At 44.4% G+C, this 15,073-nt stretch overlaps 20 non-coding genes across 20 annotated transcripts; all 20 read left to right on the forward strand.

Annotated features, from left to right (window-relative positions):
- Nucleotides 1–2,111: 2,111 nt before the first annotated feature.
- On the forward strand, nt 2,112–2,230 carry LOC130400728 (5S ribosomal RNA). The gene has a single exon (XR_008903204.1). It is a non-coding gene; the product is annotated as a 5S ribosomal RNA (ribosomal RNA).
- Nucleotides 2,231–2,749: 519 nt separating this feature from the next.
- Nucleotides 2,750–2,868, forward strand: LOC130395525 (5S ribosomal RNA). Its single transcript, XR_008898573.1, has one exon. It is a non-coding gene; the product is annotated as a 5S ribosomal RNA (ribosomal RNA).
- Nucleotides 2,869–3,396: 528 nt separating this feature from the next.
- Nucleotides 3,397–3,516, forward strand: LOC130400900 (5S ribosomal RNA). Its single transcript, XR_008903369.1, has one exon. It is a non-coding gene; the product is annotated as a 5S ribosomal RNA (ribosomal RNA).
- Nucleotides 3,517–4,035: 519 nt separating this feature from the next.
- On the forward strand, nt 4,036–4,154 carry LOC130397597 (5S ribosomal RNA). The gene has a single exon (XR_008900181.1). It is a non-coding gene; the product is annotated as a 5S ribosomal RNA (ribosomal RNA).
- Nucleotides 4,155–4,683: 529 nt separating this feature from the next.
- Nucleotides 4,684–4,802, forward strand: LOC130397598 (5S ribosomal RNA). The gene has a single exon (XR_008900182.1). It is a non-coding gene; the product is annotated as a 5S ribosomal RNA (ribosomal RNA).
- Nucleotides 4,803–5,331: 529 nt separating this feature from the next.
- Nucleotides 5,332–5,450, forward strand: LOC130397599 (5S ribosomal RNA). Its single transcript, XR_008900183.1, has one exon. It is a non-coding gene; the product is annotated as a 5S ribosomal RNA (ribosomal RNA).
- A 519-nt stretch (nt 5,451–5,969) lies between these two features.
- LOC130397600 (5S ribosomal RNA) lies at nt 5,970–6,088 on the forward strand. Its single transcript, XR_008900184.1, has one exon. It is a non-coding gene; the product is annotated as a 5S ribosomal RNA (ribosomal RNA).
- A 518-nt stretch (nt 6,089–6,606) lies between these two features.
- Nucleotides 6,607–6,725, forward strand: LOC130397601 (5S ribosomal RNA). Its single transcript, XR_008900185.1, has one exon. It is a non-coding gene; the product is annotated as a 5S ribosomal RNA (ribosomal RNA).
- A 529-nt stretch (nt 6,726–7,254) lies between these two features.
- Nucleotides 7,255–7,373, forward strand: LOC130397602 (5S ribosomal RNA). The gene has a single exon (XR_008900186.1). It is a non-coding gene; the product is annotated as a 5S ribosomal RNA (ribosomal RNA).
- Nucleotides 7,374–7,902: 529 nt separating this feature from the next.
- On the forward strand, nt 7,903–8,021 carry LOC130397603 (5S ribosomal RNA). Its single transcript, XR_008900187.1, has one exon. It is a non-coding gene; the product is annotated as a 5S ribosomal RNA (ribosomal RNA).
- Nucleotides 8,022–8,550: 529 nt separating this feature from the next.
- On the forward strand, nt 8,551–8,669 carry LOC130397604 (5S ribosomal RNA). Its single transcript, XR_008900188.1, has one exon. It is a non-coding gene; the product is annotated as a 5S ribosomal RNA (ribosomal RNA).
- A 529-nt stretch (nt 8,670–9,198) lies between these two features.
- On the forward strand, nt 9,199–9,317 carry LOC130397606 (5S ribosomal RNA). The gene has a single exon (XR_008900190.1). It is a non-coding gene; the product is annotated as a 5S ribosomal RNA (ribosomal RNA).
- Nucleotides 9,318–9,846: 529 nt separating this feature from the next.
- Nucleotides 9,847–9,965, forward strand: LOC130397607 (5S ribosomal RNA). Its single transcript, XR_008900191.1, has one exon. It is a non-coding gene; the product is annotated as a 5S ribosomal RNA (ribosomal RNA).
- Nucleotides 9,966–10,494: 529 nt separating this feature from the next.
- LOC130397608 (5S ribosomal RNA) lies at nt 10,495–10,613 on the forward strand. Its single transcript, XR_008900192.1, has one exon. It is a non-coding gene; the product is annotated as a 5S ribosomal RNA (ribosomal RNA).
- Nucleotides 10,614–11,142: 529 nt separating this feature from the next.
- LOC130397609 (5S ribosomal RNA) lies at nt 11,143–11,261 on the forward strand. The gene has a single exon (XR_008900193.1). It is a non-coding gene; the product is annotated as a 5S ribosomal RNA (ribosomal RNA).
- Nucleotides 11,262–11,790: 529 nt separating this feature from the next.
- LOC130397611 (5S ribosomal RNA) lies at nt 11,791–11,909 on the forward strand. Its single transcript, XR_008900194.1, has one exon. It is a non-coding gene; the product is annotated as a 5S ribosomal RNA (ribosomal RNA).
- Nucleotides 11,910–12,437: 528 nt separating this feature from the next.
- Nucleotides 12,438–12,556, forward strand: LOC130397612 (5S ribosomal RNA). The gene has a single exon (XR_008900195.1). It is a non-coding gene; the product is annotated as a 5S ribosomal RNA (ribosomal RNA).
- A 529-nt stretch (nt 12,557–13,085) lies between these two features.
- LOC130397613 (5S ribosomal RNA) lies at nt 13,086–13,204 on the forward strand. The gene has a single exon (XR_008900196.1). It is a non-coding gene; the product is annotated as a 5S ribosomal RNA (ribosomal RNA).
- A 529-nt stretch (nt 13,205–13,733) lies between these two features.
- Nucleotides 13,734–13,852, forward strand: LOC130397614 (5S ribosomal RNA). Its single transcript, XR_008900197.1, has one exon. It is a non-coding gene; the product is annotated as a 5S ribosomal RNA (ribosomal RNA).
- A 529-nt stretch (nt 13,853–14,381) lies between these two features.
- LOC130397615 (5S ribosomal RNA) lies at nt 14,382–14,500 on the forward strand. Its single transcript, XR_008900198.1, has one exon. It is a non-coding gene; the product is annotated as a 5S ribosomal RNA (ribosomal RNA).
- Nucleotides 14,501–15,073: the final 573 nt, after the last annotated feature.

The following is a 15,073-nucleotide window of genomic DNA, read 5'->3' on the forward strand; positions in this document are numbered from 1 at the left end:
CATCTGCCGCGGTTCTTCCAGGAGGTGCTCAACGCGTGGTTCCTGCTGTTTCATAAGACTGCACTCGTATGCGAGTCAAGAGCGTCTGTGATGAGGCTACCTTTCCTCTCCAGCCCATATTTTAAACAAGGGGGCGGAGGGGTCATCAAGAGCGTGGCTCTTGAGAGGGCGGGGCTGAAGCGGGTGGGAGATCTAGTCGACAGGGGAGGGAGATGGGATAAAGAAAGAGTGATTAGGATAATGAGAGAGAAGGGGATAACATATAGGAGGGGAGTGATTGTGAAAGTGTTGGAGAGAGTGGAAGAGTGTGTGATGAGTGAATGGGGGGACGGGTTTAGAAATAAGGGGAGGGTTGGGCAGGATGATGTGGTGGGAATCTTCCTGTGCCTGGGGGGGGAGTCACACGCCATTACTGATGTCAAGACAAAGATTTGGTACAAGCATGCATTGACACATAGAGTGCAAAAACCCACATGTGAGAGTAAATGGGCAGACACATATCCGGACATTACACCCAACATTTTGTGGAAGTACATTAACATACCGCACACACCGCATGCAATATTTGATCTTGATTTCAAGATAAGGCACAGGAGGATTTTCACATGCATCATCCTGCACCAAATGCACAGGGGAGTGTATGGGAGGACGTGTATGGTGTGTGAAAGTGGGGATGAAGACGTGAATCACATTTTTGTGTATTGTTGCGAGCTAGTGGAATTCTGGGGAAAAATCAAGGGGCTGCTGGGAGGGTGCAGTGTGGGAGACTGCTGGGTGGAACGGGGGTGGGAATTGTCTGTACTCTTGGGAGTGAGTAGGAAATATAGAAATTGGAAAATGATCAATATGATCTTTGGATTTGCAAGGAGGGCGATTTTTAACAGGCGCAATTTTGCGCTGTATGAAAGGAGAAAGTTGGATGCATGGAGGCTGTTTGTGAATGAATGGAAAAGACACTTACGAATGCTGTATGTTGTGGACGAGGCTTTGTTTGTGAGTATGTTTGTAGAGAGTGCGGGAGTATGTGGTGTGAATGAGAATGGAATTGTATGGATGACTGAGCAGGGCACCGTTTGGGGTTGATTTGGGTGGTTTAAAGGGGGTGGCATAATTTTGGAGGTGGGAGAGCGAGGGAGTTTTGTGTGGGATTTTGGTTTTGTGTGTTTTTTTCGAATGAGGGGTGGTTTAATTTTGTGGGTAAATGTTCGAGGTTAAAAATTCTGGGTTTGGGCTGTTCGGTTTGTGCTTTGGGACTGAGGGGCGGTTTAATTTCGAGGGTAAGTGTATTTGGGAAAAGATACTGTTTTTGCTGTGTGGTTCTTATTTTTAATTTAAAAGAGAAAGTGTGTTTAGTTAATTGTTTGTGCGGTTTGTGGTTTAATTTGTGGGCAGTTTTTCATTTACTTTTATTTGATATATGTATAAATGAATGCGTAATTGTATAAAATTGAATATATTTTTGATAATAAAAAAGATTAAAAAAAAACACGCCCGATCTCGTCTGATCTCAGAAGCTAAGCTGGGTCGGGCCTGGTTAGTACTTGGATGGGAGACCGCCTGGGAATACCAGGTGCTGTAAGCTTTTTCTTTTTCAACTCGAGCTCATTGCCTCCGTGGCCTACCGTGGCGTACCGTGACCTGATGTTTACTGCCAACCGCTTTGGAGGATTTAAGCAACATACAAAAACTGACAACGTCTCTCAAAACTATTTTTGTGAAACATGAGGACAGTATAGTGATACTGCCAGCAGGGAGCACCAGAGAGCTGAACCGACAGTTGTACATTTCTTAAACTTTCACCAACACAAACACGCACGCTCACTTCAGATCATGGGAGGACGTCAAAAAATCACCACCCATTCTCTGACACTTTAACCGTTAACCTTGGTTCAAACATTTAACATCACACGCACACGCAGTGTATTTCAGATAATTAATGAATTCAGATGTCACAATGATCGTTTACATGGATAAGGAGTCCTACTGAATCAATTACTGCTGTTTATATCTAACTAATGATTGTTTTTGTAAGAGTGTAACGTCGAGCCTCAGCAGCTTTCTCACTCCTTATGTGCTACTGTATAAAACCTGGTTTTGCGCCTTCACTAATTGCTTACGGCCATACCACCCTGAAAACGCCTGATCTCGCCTGATCTCGGAAGCTAAGCAGGGTCGGGCCTGGTTAGTACTTGGATGGGAGACCGCCTGGGAATACCAGGTGCTGTAAGCTTTTTCTTTTTCAACTCGAGCTCATTGACTCCGTGGTGTACCGTGACCTGATGTTTACTGCCAACCGCTTTGGAGGATTTAAGCAACATACAAAAACTGACAACGTCTCTCAAAACTGTTTTTGTGAAACATGAGGACAGTATAGTGATACTGCCAGCAGGGAGCACCAGAGAGCTGAACCGACAGTTGTACATTTCTTAAACTTTCACCAACACAAACATGCACGCTCACTTCAGATCATGGGAGGACGTCAAAAAATCACCACCCATTCTCTGACACTTTAACCGTTAACCTTGGTTCAAACATTTAACATCACACGCACACGCAGTGTATTTCAGATAATTAATGAATTCAGATGTCACAATGATCGTTTACATGGATAAGGAGTCCTACTGAATCAATTACTGCCGTTTATATCTAACTAATGATTGTTTTTGTAAAAGTGTAACGTCGAGCCTCAGCCGCTTTCTCACTCCTTATGTGCTACTGTATAAAACCTGGTTTTGCGCCTACACTAATTGCTTACGGTCATATCACCCTGAACACGCCCGATCTCGTTTGATCTCGGAAGCTAAGCAGGGTCGGGACTGGTTAGTACTTGGATGGGAGACCGCCTGGGAATACCAGGTGCTGTAAGATTTTCTTTTTCAACTCGAGCTCATTGACTCCGTGGCCTACCGTGGCGTACCGTGACCTGATGTTTACTGCCAACCGCTTTGGAGGATTTAAGCAACATACAAAAACTGACAACGTCTCTCAAAACTATTTTTGTGAAACATGAGGACAGTATAGTGATACTGCCAGCAGGGAGCACCAGAGAGCTGAACCGACAGTTGTACATTTCTTAAACTTTCACCAACACAAACACGCACGCTCACTTCAGATCATGGGAGGACGTCAAAAAATCACCACCCATTCTCTGACACTTTAACCGTTAACCTTGGTTCAAACATTTAACATCACACGCACACGCAGTGTATTTCAGATAATTAATGAATTCAGATGTCACAATGATCGTTTACATGGATAAGGAGTCCTACTGAATCAATTACTGCCGTTTATATCTAACTAATGATTGTTTTTGTAAGAGTGTAACGTCGAGCCTCAGCAGCTTTCTCACTCCTTATGTGCTACTGTATAAAACCTGGTTTTGCGCCTGCACTAATTGCTTACGGCCATACCACCCTGAACACGCCCGATCTCGTCTGATCTCGGAAGCTAAGCAGGGTCAGGGCCTGGTTAGTACTTGGATGGGAGACCGCCTGGGAATACCAGGTGCTGTAAGCTTTTTCTTTTTCAACTCGAGCTCATTGACTCCGTGGCGTACCGTGACCTGATGTTTACTGCCAACCGCTTTGGAGGATTTAAGCAACATACAAAAACTGACAACGTCTCTCAAAACTATTTTTGTGAAACATGAGGACAGTATAGTGATACTGCCAGCAGGGAGCACCAGAGAGCTGAACCGACAGTTGTACATTTCTTAAACTTTCACCAACACAAACACGCACGCTCACTTCAGATCATGGGAGGACGTCAAAAAATCACCACCCATTCTCTGACACTTTAACCGTTAACCTTGGTTCAAACATTTAACATCACACGCACACGCAGTGTATTTCAGATAATTAATGAATTCAGATGTCACAATGATCGTTTACATGGATAAGGAGTCCTACTGAATCAATTACTGCCGTTTATATCTAACTAATGATTGTTTTTGTAAGAGTGTAACGTCGAGCCTCAGCAGCTTTCTCACTCCTTATGTGCTACTGTATAAAACCTGGTTTTGCGCCTGCACTAATTGCTTACGGCCATACCACCCTGAACACGCCCGATCTCGTCTGATCTCGGAAGCTAAGCAGGGTCGGGCCTGGTTAGTACTTGGATGGGAGACCGCCTGGGAATACCAGGTGCTGTAAGCTTTTTCTTTTTCAACTCGAGCTCATTGCCTCCGTGGCCTACCGTGGCGTACCGTGACCTGATGTTTACTGCCAACCGCTTTGGAGGATTTAAGCAACATACAAAAACTGACAACGTCTCTCAAAACTATTTTTGTGAAACATGAGGACAGTATAGTGATACTGCCAGCAGGGAGCACCAGAGAGCTGAACCGACAGTTGTACATTTCTTAAACTTTCACCAACACAAACACGCACGCTCACTTCAGATCATGGGAGGACGTCAAAAAATCACCACCCATTCTCTGACACTTTAACCGTTAACCTTGGTTCAAACATTTAACATCACACGCACACGCAGTGTATTTCAGATAATTAATGAATTCAGATGTCACAATGATCGTTTACATGGATAAGGAGTCCTACTGAATCAATTACTGCCGTTTATATCTAACTAATGATTGTTTTTGTAAAAGTGTAACGTCGAGCCTCAGCAGCTTTCTCACTCCTTATGTGCTACTGTATAAAACCTGGTTTTGCGCCTGCACTAATTGCTTACGGCCATACCACCCTGAACACGCCCGATCTCGTCTGATCTCGGAAGCTAAGCAGGGTCGGGCCTGGTTAGTACTTGGATGGGAGACCGCCTGGGAATACCAGGTGCTGTAAGCTTTTTCTTTTTCAACTCGAGCTCATTGCCTCCGTGGCCTACCGTGGCGTACCGTGACCTGATGTTTACTGCCAACCGCTTTGGAGGATTTAAGCAACATACAAAAACTGACAACGTCTCTCAAAACTATTTTTGTGAAACATGAGGACAGTATAGTGATACTGCCAGCAGGGAGCACCAGAGAGCTGAACCGACAGTTGTACATTTCTTAAACTTTCACCAACACAAACACGCACGCTCACTTCAGATCATGGGAGGACGTCAAAAAATCACCACCCATTCTCTGACACTTTAACCGTTAACCTTGGTTCAAACATTTAACATCACACGCACACGCAGTGTATTTCAGATAATTAATGAATTCAGATGTCACAATGATCGTTTACATGGATAAGGAGTCCTACTGAATCAATTACTGCCGTTTATATCTAACTAATGATTGTTTTTGTAAGAGTGTAACGTCGAGCCTCAGCAGCTTTCTCACTCCTTATGTGCTACTGTATAAAACCTGGTTTTGCGCCTGCACTAATTGCTTACGGCCATACCACCCTGAACACGCCCGATCTCGTCTGATCTCGGAAGCTAAGCAGGGTCGGGCCTGGTTAGTACTTGGATGGGAGACCGCCTGGGAATACCAGGTGCTGTAAGCTTTTTCTTTTTCAACTCGAGCTCATTGACTCCGTGGCGTACCGTGACCTGATGTTTACTGCCAACCGCTTTGGAGGATTTAAGCAACATACAAAAACTGACAACGTCTCTCAAAACTATTTTTGTGAAACATGAGGACAGTATAGTGATACTGCCAGCAGGGAGCACCAGAGAGCTGAACCGACAGTTGTACATTTCTTAAACTTTCACCAACACAAACACGCACGCTCACTTCAGATCATGGGAGGACGTCAAAAAATCACCACCCATTCTCTGACACTTTAACCGTTAACCTTGGTTCAAACATTTAACATCACACGCACACGCAGTGTATTTCAGATAATTAATGAATTCAGATGTCACAATGATCGTTTACATGGATAAGGAGTCCTACTGAATCAATTACTGCCGTTTATATCTAACTAATGATTGTTTTTGTAAAAGTGTAACGTCGAGCCTCAGCAGCTTTCTCACTCCTTATGTGCTACTGTATAAAACCTGGTTTTGCGCCTGCACTAATTGCTTACGGCCATACCACCCTGAACACGCCCGATCTCGTCTGATCTCGGAAGCTAAGCAGGGTCGGGCCTGGTTAGTACTTGGATGGGAGACCGCCTGGGAATACCAGGTGCTGTAAGCTTTTTCTTTTTCAACTCGAGCTCATTGACTCCGTGGCGTACCGTGACCTGATGTTTACTGCCAACCGCTTTGGAGGATTTAAGCAACATACAAAAACTGACAACGTCTCTCAAAACTATTTTTGTGAAACATGAGGACAGTATAGTGATACTGCCAGCAGGGAGCACCAGAGAGCTGAACCGACAGTTGTACATTTCTTAAACTTTCACCAACACAAACACGCACGCTCACTTCAGATCATGGGAGGACGTCAAAAAATCACCACCCATTCTCTGACACTTTAACCGTTAACCTTGGTTCAAACATTTAACATCACACGCACACGCAGTGTATTTCAGATAATTAATGAATTCAGATGTCACAATGATCGTTTACATGGATAAGGAGTCCTACTGAATCAATTACTGCCGTTTATATCTAACTAATGATTGTTTTTGTAAAGTGTAACGTCGAGCCTCAGCAGCTTTCTCACTCCTTATGTGCTACTGTATAAAACCTGGTTTTGCGCCTGCACTAATTGCTTACGGCCATACCACCCTGAACACGCCCGATCTCGTCTGATCTCGGAAGCTAAGCAGGGTCGGGCCTGGTTAGTACTTGGATGGGAGACCGCCTGGGAATACCAGGTGCTGTAAGCTTTTTCTTTTTCAACTCGAGCTCATTGACTCCGTGGCCTACCGTGGCGTACCGTGACCTGATGTTTACTGCCAACCGCTTTGGAGGATTTAAGCAACATACAAAAACTGACAACGTCTCTCAAAACTATTTTTGTGAAACATGAGGACAGTATAGTGATACTGCCAGCAGGGAGCACCAGAGAGCTGAACCGACAGTTGTACATTTCTTAAACTTTCACCAACACAAACACGCACGCTCACTTCAGATCATGGGAGGACGTCAAAAAATCACCACCCATTCTCTGACACTTTAACCGTTAACCTTGGTTCAAACATTTAACATCACACGCACACGCAGTGTATTTCAGATAATTAATGAATTCAGATGTCACAATGATCGTTTACATGGATAAGGAGTCCTACTGAATCAATTACTGCCGTTTATATCTAACTAATGATTGTTTTTGTAAAAGTGTAACGTCGAGCCTCAGCAGCTTTCTCACTCCTTATGTGCTACTGTATAAAACCTGGTTTTGCGCCTGCACTAATTGCTTACGGCCATACCACCCTGAACACGCCCGATCTCGTCTGATCTCGGAAGCTAAGCAGGGTCGGGCCTGGTTAGTACTTGGATGGGAGACCGCCTGGGAATACCAGGTGCTGTAAGCTTTTTCTTTTTCAACTCGAGCTCATTGACTCCGTGGCCTACCGTGGCGTACCGTGACCTGATGTTTACTGCCAACCGCTTTGGAGGATTTAAGCAACATACAAAAACTGACAACGTCTCTCAAAACTATTTTTGTGAAACATGAGGACAGTATAGTGATACTGCCAGCAGGGAGCACCAGAGAGCTGAACCGACAGTTGTACATTTCTTAAACTTTCACCAACACAAACACGCACGCTCACTTCAGATCATGGGAGGACGTCAAAAAATCACCACCCATTCTCTGACACTTTAACCGTTAACCTTGGTTCAAACATTTAACATCACACGCACACGCAGTGTATTTCAGATAATTAATGAATTCAGATGTCACAATGATCGTTTACATGGATAAGGAGTCCTACTGAATCAATTACTGCCGTTTATATCTAACTAATGATTGTTTTTGTAAAAGTGTAACGTCGAGCCTCAGCAGCTTTCTCACTCCTTATGTGCTACTGTATAAAACCTGGTTTTGCGCCTGCACTAATTGCTTACGGCCATACCACCCTGAACACGCCCGATCTCGTCTGATCTCGGAAGCTAAGCAGGGTCGGGCCTGGTTAGTACTTGGATGGGAGACCGCCTGGGAATACCAGGTGCTGTAAGCTTTTTCTTTTTCAACTCGAGCTCATTGACTCCGTGGCCTACCGTGGCGTACCGTGACCTGATGTTTACTGCCAACCGCTTTGGAGGATTTAAGCAACATACAAAAACTGACAACGTCTCTCAAAACTATTTTTGTGAAACATGAGGACAGTATAGTGATACTGCCAGCAGGGAGCACCAGAGAGCTGAACCGACAGTTGTACATTTCTTAAACTTTCACCAACACAAACACGCACGCTCACTTCAGATCATGGGAGGACGTCAAAAAATCACCACCCATTCTCTGACACTTTAACCGTTAACCTTGGTTCAAACATTTAACATCACACGCACACGCAGTGTATTTCAGATAATTAATGAATTCAGATGTCACAATGATCGTTTACATGGATAAGGAGTCCTACTGAATCAATTACTGCCGTTTATATCTAACTAATGATTGTTTTTGTAAGAGTGTAACGTCGAGCCTCAGCAGCTTTCTCACTCCTTATGTGCTACTGTATAAAACCTGGTTTTGCGCCTGCACTAATTGCTTACGGCCATACCACCCTGAACACGCCCGATCTCGTCTGATCTCGGAAGCTAAGCAGGGTCGGGCCTGGTTAGTACTTGGATGGGAGACCGCCTGGGAATACCAGGTGCTGTAAGCTTTTTCTTTTTCAACTCGAGCTCATTGACTCCGTGGCCTACCGTGGCGTACCGTGACCTGATGTTTACTGCCAACCGCTTTGGAGGATTTAAGCAACATACAAAAACTGACAACGTCTCTCAAAACTATTTTTGTGAAACATGAGGACAGTATAGTGATACTGCCAGCAGGGAGCACCAGAGAGCTGAACCGACAGTTGTACATTTCTTAAACTTTCACCAACACAAACACGCACGCTCACTTCAGATCATGGGAGGACGTCAAAAAATCACCACCCATTCTCTGACACTTTAACCGTTAACCTTGGTTCAAACATTTAACATCACACGCACACGCAGTGTATTTCAGATAATTAATGAATTCAGATGTCACAATGATCGTTTACATGGATAAGGAGTCCTACTGAATCAATTACTGCCGTTTATATCTAACTAATGATTGTTTTTGTAAAAGTGTAACGTCGAGCCTCAGCAGCTTTCTCACTCCTTATGTGCTACTGTATAAAACCTGGTTTTGCGCCTGCACTAATTGCTTACGGCCATACCACCCTGAACACGCCCGATCTCGTCTGATCTCGGAAGCTAAGCAGGGTCGGGCCTGGTTAGTACTTGGATGGGAGACCGCCTGGGAATACCAGGTGCTGTAAGCTTTTTCTTTTTCAACTCGAGCTCATTGACTCCGTGGCCTACCGTGGCGTACCGTGACCTGATGTTTACTGCCAACCGCTTTGGAGGATTTAAGCAACATACAAAAACTGACAACGTCTCTCAAAACTATTTTTGTGAAACATGAGGACAGTATAGTGATACTGCCAGCAGGGAGCACCAGAGAGCTGAACCGACAGTTGTACATTTCTTAAACTTTCACCAACACAAACACGCACGCTCACTTCAGATCATGGGAGGACGTCAAAAAATCACCACCCATTCTCTGACACTTTAACCGTTAACCTTGGTTCAAACATTTAACATCACACGCACACGCAGTGTATTTCAGATAATTAATGAATTCAGATGTCACAATGATCGTTTACATGGATAAGGAGTCCTACTGAATCAATTACTGCCGTTTATATCTAACTAATGATTGTTTTTGTAAAAGTGTAACGTCGAGCCTCAGCAGCTTTCTCACTCCTTATGTGCTACTGTATAAAACCTGGTTTTGCGCCTGCACTAATTGCTTACGGCCATACCACCCTGAACACGCCCGATCTCGTCTGATCTCGGAAGCTAAGCAGGGTCGGGCCTGGTTAGTACTTGGATGGGAGACCGCCTGGGAATACCAGGTGCTGTAAGCTTTTTCTTTTTCAACTCGAGCTCATTGACTCCGTGGCCTACCGTGGCGTACCGTGACCTGATGTTTACTGCCAACCGCTTTGGAGGATTTAAGCAACATACAAAAACTGACAACGTCTCTCAAAACTATTTTTGTGAAACATGAGGACAGTATAGTGATACTGCCAGCAGGGAGCACCAGAGAGCTGAACCGACAGTTGTACATTTCTTAAACTTTCACCAACACAAACACGCACGCTCACTTCAGATCATGGGAGGACGTCAAAAAATCACCACCCATTCTCTGACACTTTAACCGTTAACCTTGGTTCAAACATTTAACATCACACGCACACGCAGTGTATTTCAGATAATTAATGAATTCAGATGTCACAATGATCGTTTACATGGATAAGGAGTCCTACTGAATCAATTACTGCCGTTTATATCTAACTAATGATTGTTTTTGTAAAAGTGTAACGTCGAGCCTCAGCAGCTTTCTCACTCCTTATGTGCTACTGTATAAAACCTGGTTTTGCGCCTGCACTAATTGCTTACGGCCATACCACCCTGAACACGCCCGATCTCGTCTGATCTCGGAAGCTAAGCAGGGTCGGGCCTGGTTAGTACTTGGATGGGAGACCGCCTGGGAATACCAGGTGCTGTAAGCTTTTTCTTTTTCAACTCGAGCTCATTGACTCCGTGGCCTACCGTGGCGTACCGTGACCTGATGTTTACTGCCAACCGCTTTGGAGGATTTAAGCAACATACAAAAACTGACAACGTCTCTCAAAACTATTTTTGTGAAACATGAGGACAGTATAGTGATACTGCCAGCAGGGAGCACCAGAGAGCTGAACCGACAGTTGTACATTTCTTAAACTTTCACCAACACAAACACGCACGCTCACTTCAGATCATGGGAGGACGTCAAAAAATCACCACCCATTCTCTGACACTTTAACCGTTAACCTTGGTTCAAACATTTAACATCACACGCACACGCAGTGTATTTCAGATAATTAATGAATTCAGATGTCACAATGATCGTTTACATGGATAAGGAGTCCTACTGAATCAATTACTGCCGTTTATATCTAACTAATGATTGTTTTTGTAAAAGTGTAACGTCGAGCCTCAGCAGCTTTCTCACTCCTTATGTGCTACTGTATAAAACCTGGTTTTGCGCCTGCACTAATTGCTTACGGCCATACCACCCTGAACACGCCCGATCTCGTCTGATCTCGGAAGCTAAGCAGGGTCGGGCCTGGTTAGTACTTGGATGGGAGACCGCCTGGGAATACCAGGTGCTGTAAGCTTTTTCTTTTTCAACTCGAGCTCATTGACTCCGTGGCCTACCGTGGCGTACCGTGACCTGATGTTTACTGCCAACCGCTTTGGAGGATTTAAGCAACATACAAAAACTGACAACGTCTCTCAAAACTATTTTTGTGAAACATGAGGACAGTATAGTGATACTGCCAGCAGGGAGCACCAGAGAGCTGAACCGACAGTTGTACATTTCTTAAACTTTCACCAACACAAACACGCACGCTCACTTCAGATCATGGGAGGACGTCAAAAAATCACCACCCATTCTCTGACACTTTAACCGTTAACCTTGGTTCAAACATTTAACATCACACGCACACGCAGTGTATTTCAGATAATTAATGAATTCAGATGTCACAATGATCGTTTACATGGATAAGGAGTCCTACTGAATCAATTACTGCCGTTTATATCTAACTAATGATTGTTTTTGTAAAAGTGTAACGTCGAGCCTCAGCAGCTTTCTCACTCCTTATGTGCTACTGTATAAAACCTGGTTTTGCGCCTGCACTAATTGCTTACGGCCATACCACCCTGAACACGCCCGATCTCGTCTGATCTCGGAAGCTAAGCAGGGTCGGGCCTGGTTAGTACTTGGATGGGAGACCGCCTGGGAATACCAGGTGCTGTAAGCTTTTTCTTTTTCAACTCGAGCTCATTGACTCCGTGGCCTACCGTGGCGTACCGTGACCTGATGTTTACTGCCAACCGCTTTGGAGGATTTAAGCAACATACAAAAACTGACAACGTCTCTCAAAACTATTTTTGTGAAACATGAGGACAGTATAGTGATACTGCCAGCAGGGAGCACCAGAGAGCTGAACCGACAGTTGTACATTTCTTAAACTTTCACCAACACAAACACGCACGCTCACTTCAGATCATGGGAGGACGTCAAAAAATCACCACCCATTCTCTGACACTTTAACCGTTAACCTTGGTTCAAACATTTAACATCACACGCACACGCAGTGTATTTCAGATAATTAATGAATTCAGATGTCACAATGATCGTTTACATGGATAAGGAGTCCTACTGAATCAATTACTGCCGTTTATATCTAACTAATGATTGTTTTTGTAAAGTGTAACGTCGAGCCTCAGCAGCTTTCTCACTCCTTATGTGCTACTGTATAAAACCTGGTTTTGCGCCTGCACTAATTGCTTACGGCCATACCACCCTGAACACGCCCGATCTCGTCTGATCTCGGAAGCTAAGCAGGGTCGGGCCTGGTTAGTACTTGGATGGGAGACCGCCTGGGAATACCAGGTGCTGTAAGCTTTTTCTTTTTCAACTCGAGCTCATTGACTCCGTGGCCTACCGTGGCGTACCGTGACCTGATGTTTACTGCCAACCGCTTTGGAGGATTTAAGCAACATACAAAAACTGACAACGTCTCTCAAAACTATTTTTGTGAAACATGAGGACAGTATAGTGATACTGCCAGCAGGGAGCACCAGAGAGCTGAACCGACAGTTGTACATTTCTTAAACTTTCACCAACACAAACACGCACGCTCACTTCAGATCATGGGAGGACGTCAAAAAATCACCACCCATTCTCTGACACTTTAACCGTTAACCTTGGTTCAAACATTTAACATCACACGCACACGCAGTGTATTTCAGATAATTAATGAATTCAGATGTCACAATGATCGTTTACATGGATAAGGAGTCCTACTGAATCAATTACTGCCGTTTATATCTAACTAATGATTGTTTTTGTAAGAGTGTAACGTCGAGCCTCAGCAGCTTTCTCACTCCTTATGTGCTACTGTATAAAACCTGGTTTTGCGCCTGCACTAATTGCTTACGGCCATACCACCCTGAACACGCCCGATCTCGTCTGATCTCGGAAGCTAAGCAGGGTCGGGCCTGGTTAGTACTTGGATGGGAGACCGCCTGGGAATACCAGGTGCTGTAAGCTTTTTCTTTTTCAACTCGAGCTCATTGACTCCGTGGCCTACCGTGGCGTACCGTGACCTGATGTTTACTGCCAACCGCTTTGGAGGATTTAAGCAACATACAAAAACTGACAACGTCTCTCAAAACTATTTTTGTGAAACATGAGGACAGTATAGTGATACTGCCAGCAGGGAGCACCAGAGAGCTGAACCGACAGTTGTACATTTCTTAAACTTTCACCAACACAAACACGCACGCTCACTTCAGATCATGGGAGGACGTCAAAAAATCACCACCCATTCTCTGACACTTTAACCGTTAACCTTGGTTCAAACATTTAACATCACACGCACACGCAGTGTATTTCAGATAATTAATGAATTCAGATGTCACAATGATCGTTTACATGGATAAGGAGTCCTACTGAATCAATTACTGCCGTTTATATCTAACTAATGATTGTTTTTGTAAAAGTGTAACGTCGAGCCTCAGCAGCTTTCTCACTCCTTATGTGCTACTGTATAAAACCTGGTTTTGCGCCTGCACTAATTGCTTACGGCCATACCACCCTGAACACGCCCGATCTCGTCTGATCTCGGAAGCTAAGCAGGGTCGGGCCTGGTTAGTACTTGGATGGGAGACCGCCTGGGAATACCAGGTGCTGTAAGCTTTTTCTTTTTCAACTCGAGCTCATTGACTCCGTGGCCTACCGTGGCGTACCGTGACCTGATGTTTACTGCCAACCGCTTTGGAGGATTTAAGCAACATACAAAAACTGACAACGTCTCTCAAAACTATTTTTGTGAAACATGAGGACAGTATAGTGATACTGCCAGCAGGGAGCACCAGAGAGCTGAACCGACAGTTGTACATTTCTTAAACTTTCACCAACACAAACACGCACGCTCACTTCAGATCATGGGAGGACGTCAAAAAATCACCACCCATTCTCTGACACTTTAACCGTTAACCTTGGTTCAAACATTTAACATCACACGCACACGCAGTGTATTTCAGATAATTAATGAATTCAGATGTCACAATGATCGTTTACATGGATAAGGAGTCCTACTGAATCAATTACTGCCGTTTATATCTAACTAATGATTGTTTTTGTAAAAGTGTAACGTCGAGCCTCAGCAGCTTTCTCACTCCTTATGTGCTACTGTATAAAACCTGGTTTTGCGCCTGCACTAATTGCTTACGGCCATACCACCCTGAACACGCCCGATCTCGTCTGATCTCGGAAGCTAAGCAGGGTCGGGCCTGGTTAGTACTTGGATGGGAGACCGCCTGGGAATACCAGGTGCTGTAAGCTTTTTCTTTTTCAACTCGAGCTCATTGACTCCGTGGCGTACCGTGACCTGATGTTTACTGCCAACCGCTTTGGAGGATTTAAGCAACATACAAAAACTGACAACGTCTCTCAAAACTATTTTTGTGAAACATGAGGACAGTATAGTGATACTGCCAGCAGGGAGCACCAGAGAGCTGAACCGACAGTTGTACATTTCTTAAACTTTCACCAACACAAACACGCACGCTCACTTCAGATCATGGGAGGACGTCAAAAAATCACCACCCATTCTCTGACACTTTAACCGTTAACCTTGGTTCAAACATTTAACATCACACGCACACGCAGTGTATTTCAGATAATTAATGAATTCAGATGTCACAATGATCGTTTACATGGATAAGGAGTCCTACTGAATCAATTACTGCCGTTTATATCTAACTAATGATTGTTTTTGTAAAAGTGTAACGTCGAGCCTCAGCAGCTTTCTCACTCCTTATGTGCTACTGTATAAAACCTGGTTTTGCGCCTGCACTAATTGCTTACGGCCATACCACCCTGAACACGCCCGATCTCGTCTGATCTCGGAAGCTA

The sequence above is a fragment of the Gadus chalcogrammus genome, chromosome 12 (genome assembly GCF_026213295.1).
Source record: "Gadus chalcogrammus isolate NIFS_2021 chromosome 12, NIFS_Gcha_1.0, whole genome shotgun sequence".
Lineage (NCBI taxonomy): Eukaryota > Metazoa > Chordata > Actinopteri > Gadiformes > Gadidae > Gadus > Gadus chalcogrammus.